Below are 5,000 nucleotides of genomic sequence, written 5' to 3' on the forward strand. Positions count from 1 at the left end.
GGTCTCGCTGGCGCAACCGAAGTGCCAGGCTGGATAACTCATTAACCAGAAGGCGGCTGGAGGCAGGCAGGGCTGATGGCTGAGGCCGGGTGGAGGCCACCCGCGGCCGGGAAAGTCAAAAGTCCCGTTGTGTGGAAGTCTATGAGGTCAGATTCGGCCGCCTTACCGGGCCTTCGGTTGATGGTTTCCCGCTTGGGCAAGCGAGTCGGCCCGGCAAAGTGGCCACTTGCATTTTCTGGCAAGTGTCTGCGAACAACGTTAATGAGTTGAACCTCGGCAATTGTCGGAAGTCCCGATGAAGAAATGAAAATGCCCCTTTTGCGGGGATTTGGATGCTCATGGCCGGCAGCAGGTGGCCCGACGCCCCGCCAACTTGACACTTGTCATTTCTGTCCTTGGGGGTTGGCGGGGTATCTGCACAGAGGTAGGAGGTGGCAGAATCGAGACTTGGTGAGTTTTCCAAACAAACGTCTCGAGCCTCCAGGTCTGCAGAGACCGACCAGGGCTGCCGCCCAACCGACTATTCACCCTTTTTGGGCGGGAATTTATTCCCTTTTTGCCCATTTTTCGGGTTTTTGGTCGGGCTTCAAAAGCGGCTGCCCGAGGCCTGGCAGAGGCCGGGGCATGGTCCCCGATCGCGCCAGGCGGCTCGCGCGACGCGATTAGGCCCCGAAAGGAGTCGGGAAATCGGCAGACCTGCCCGAGTTCAGCCCGGGGGAGGCGGGGGGCAGGTCGGTTCGGCTCAAATCATTAACCAAAGCCGAGACTTGGTCTCGCTGGCGCAACCGAAGTGGCCAGGCTGGATAACTCATTAACCAGAAGGCGGCTGGAGGCAGGCAGGGCTGATGGCTGAGGCCGGGTGGAGGGCCACCCGCGGCCGGGAAAGTCAAAAGTCCCGTTGTGTGGAAGTCTATGAGGTCAGATTCGGCCGCCTTACCGGGCCTTCGGTTGATGGTTTCCCGCTTGGGCAAGCGAGTCGGCCCGGCAAAGTGGCCACTTGCATTTTCTGGCAAGTGTCTGCGAACAACGTTAATGAGTTGAACCTCGGCAATTGTCGGAAGTCCCGATGAAGAAATGAAAATGCCCCTTTTGCGGGGATTTGGATGCTCATGGCCGGCAGCAGGTGGCCCGACGCCCCGCCAACTTGACACTTGTCATTTCTGTCCTTGGGGGTTGGCGGGGTATCTGCACAGAGGTAGGAGGTGGCAGAATCGAGACTTGGTGAGTTTTCCAAACAAACGTCTCGAGCCTCCAGGTCTGCAGAGACCGACCAGGGCTGCCGCCCAACCGACTATTCACCCTTTTTTGGGCGGGAATTTATTCCCTTTTTGCCCATTTTTCGGGTTTTTGGTCGGGCTTCAAAAGCGGCTGCCCGAGGCCTGGCAGAGGCCGGGGCATGGGCCCCGATCGCGCCAGGCGGCTCGCGCGACCCGATTAGGCCCCGAAAGGAGTCGGGAAATCGGCAGACCTGCCCGAGTTCAGCCCGCGGTGGCGGGGGGCAGGTCGGTTCGGCTCAAATCAATAACCAAAGCCGAGACTTGGTCTCGCTGGCGCAACCGAAGTGCCAGGCTGGATAACTCATTAACCAGAAGGCGGCTGGAGGCAGGCAGGGCTGATGGCTTGAGGCCGGGTGGAGGCCACCCGCGGCCGGAAAGTCAAAAGTCCCGTTGTGTGGAAGTCTATGAGGTCAGATTCGGCCGCCTTACCGGGCCTTCGGTTGATGGTTTCCCGCTTGGGCAAGCGAGTCGGCCCGGCAAAGTGGCCACTTGCATTTTCTGGCAAGTGTCTGCGAACAACGTTAATGAGTTGAACCTTGGAAATTGCCGGAAGTCCCGATGAAGAAATGAAAATGCCCCTTTTGCGGGGATTTGGATGCTCATGGCCGGCAGCAGGTGGCCCGACGCCCCGCCAACTTGACACTTTGTCATTTCTGTCCTTGGGGGTTGGCGGGGTATCTGCACAGAGGTAGGAGGTGGCAGAATCGAGACTTGGTGAGTTTTCCAAACAAACGTCTCGAGCCTCCAGGTCTGCAGAGACCGACCAGGGCTGCCGCCAACCGACTATTCACCCTTTTTGGGCGGGAATTTATTCCCTTTTGCCCATTTTTCGGGTTTTTGGTCGGGCTTCAAAAGCGGCTGCCCGAGGCCTGGCAGAGGCCGGGGCATGGTCCCCGATCGCGCCAGGCGGCTCGCGCGACGCGATTAGGCCCCGAAAGGAGTCGGGAAATCGGCAGACCTGCCCGAGTTCAGCCCGGGGAGGCGGGGGGCAGGTCGGTTCGGCTCAAATCATTAACCAAAGCCGAGACTTGGTCTCGCTGGCGCAACCGAAGTGCCAGGCTGGATAACTCATTAACCAGAAGGCGGCTGGAGGCAGGCAGGGCTGATGGCTGAGGCCGGGTGGAGGCCACCCGCGGCCGGGAAAGTCAAAAGTCCCGTTGTGTGGAAGTCTATGAGGTCAGATTCGGCCGCCTTACCGGGCCTTCGGTTGATGGTTTCCCGCTTGGGCAAGCGAGTCGGCCCGGCAAAGTGGCCACTTGCATTTTCTGGCAAGTGTCTGCGAACAACGTTAATGAGTTGAACCTCGGCAATTGTCGGAAGTCCCGATGCAGAAATGAAAATGCCCCTTTTGCGGGGATTTGGATGCTCATGGCCGGCAGCAGGTGGCCCGACGCCCCGCCAACTTGACACTTGTCATTTCTGTCCTTGGGGGTTGGCGGGGTATCTGCACAGAGGTAGGAGGTGGCAGAATCGAGACTTGGTGAGTTTTCCAAACAAACGTCTCGAGCCTCCAGGTCTGCAGAGACCGACCAGGGCTGCCGCCCAACCGACTATTCACCCTTTTTGGGCGGGAATTTATTCCCTTTTTGCCCATTTTTCGGGTTTTTGGTCGGGCTTCAAAAGCGGCTGCCCGAGGCCTGGCAGAGGCCGGGGCATGGTCCCCGATCGCGCCAGGCGGCTCGCGCGACGCGATTAGGCCCCGAAAGGAGTCGGGAAATCGGCAGACCTGCCCGAGTTCAGCCCGGGGGAGGCGGGGGGCAGGTCGGTTCGGCTCAAATCATTAACCAAAGCCGAGACTTGGTCTCGCTGGCGCAACCGAAGTGCCAGGCTGGATAACTCATTAACCAGAAGGCGGCTGGAGGCAGGCAGGGCTGATGGCTGAGGCCGGGTGGAGGCCACCCGCGGCCGGGAAAGTCAAAAGTCCGTTGTGTGGAAGTCTATGAGGTCAGATTCGGCCGCCTTACCGGGCCTTCGGTTGATGGTTTCCCGCTTGGGCAAGCGAGTCGGCCCGGCAAAGTGGCCACTTGCATTTTCTGGCAAGTGTCTGCGAACAACGTTAATGAGTTGAACCTCGGCAATTGTCGGAAGTCCCGATGAAGAAATGAAAATGCCCCTTTTGCGGGGATTTGGATGCTCATGGCCGGCAGCAGGTGGCCCGACGCCCCGCCAACTTGACACTTGTCATTTCTGTCCTTGGGGGTTGGCGGGGTATCTGCACAGAGGTAGGAGGTGGCAGAATCGAGACTTGGTGAGTTTTCCAAACAAACGCTTCGAGCCTCCAGGTCTGCAGAGACCGACCAGGGCTGCCGCCGAACCGACTATTCACCCTTTTTGGGCGGGAATTTATTCCCTTTTTGCCCATTTTCGGGTTTTTGGTCGGGCTTCAAAAGCGGCTGCCCGAGGACTGGCAGAGGCCGGGGCATGGGCCCCGATCGCGCCAGGCGGCTCGCGCGACCCGATTAGGCCCCGAAAGGAGTCGGGAAATCGGCAGACCTGCCCGAGTTCAGCCCGCGGTGGCGGGGGCAGGTCGGTTCGGCTCAAATCATTAACCAAAGCCGAGACTTGGTCTCGCTGGCGCAACCGAAGTGCCAGGCTGGATAACTCATTAACCAGAAGGCGGCTGGAGGCAGGCAGGGCTGATGGCTGAGGCCGGGTGGAGGCCACCCGCGGCCGGGAAAGTCAAAGTCCCGTTGTGTGGAAGTCTATGAGGTCAGATTCGGCCGCCTTACCGGGCCTTCGGTTGATGGTTTCCCGCTTGGGCAAGCGAGTCGGCCCGGCAAAGTGGCCACTTGCATTTTCTGGCAAGTGTCTGCGAACAACGTTAATGAGTTGAACCTTGGAAATTGCCGGAAGTCCCGATGAAGAAATGAAAATGCCCCTTTTGCGGGGATTTGGATGCTCATGGCCGGCAGCAGGTGGCCCGACGCCCCGCCAACTTGACACTTGTCATTTCTGTCCTTGGGGGTTGGCGGGGTATCTGCACAGAGGTAGGAGGTGGCAGAATCGAGACTTGGTGAGTTTTCCAAACAAACGTCTCGAGCCTCCAGGTCTGCAGAGACCGACCAGGGCTGCCGCCCAACCGACTATTCACCCTTTATGGGCGGGAATTTATTCCCTTTTTGCCCATTTTTCGGGTTTTTGGTCGGGCTTCAAAAGCGGCTGCCCGAGGACTGGCAGAGGCCGGGGCATGGGCCCCGATCGCGCCAGGCGGCTCGCGCGACCCGATTAGGCCCCGAAAGGAGTCGGGAAATCGGCAGACCTGCCCGAGTTCAGCCCGCGGTGGCGGGGGGCAGGTCGGTTCGGCTCAAATCATTAACCAAAGCCGAGACTTGGTCTCGCTGGCGCAACCGAAGTGCCAGGCTGGATAACTCATTAACCAGAAGGCGGCTAGAGGCAGGCAGGGCTGATGGCTGAGGCCGGGTGGAGGCCACCCGCGGCCGGGAAAGTCAAAAGTCCCGTTGTGTGGAAGTCTATGAGGTCAGATTCGGCCGGCTTACCGGGCCTTCGGTTGATGGTTTCCCGCTTGGGCAAGCGAGTCGGCCCGGCAAAGTGGCCACTTGCATTTTCTGGCAAGTGTCTGCGAACAACGTTAATGAGTTGAACCTTGGAAATTGCCGGAAGTCCCGATGAAGAAATGAAAATGCCCCTTTTGCGGGGATTTGGATGCTCATGGCCGGCAGCAGGTGGCCCGACGCCCCGCCAACTTGACACTTGTCATTTCTG

This window comes from Pristiophorus japonicus, unplaced genomic scaffold (genome assembly GCF_044704955.1).
Source record: "Pristiophorus japonicus isolate sPriJap1 unplaced genomic scaffold, sPriJap1.hap1 HAP1_SCAFFOLD_2508, whole genome shotgun sequence".
Lineage (NCBI taxonomy): Eukaryota > Metazoa > Chordata > Chondrichthyes > Pristiophoridae > Pristiophorus > Pristiophorus japonicus.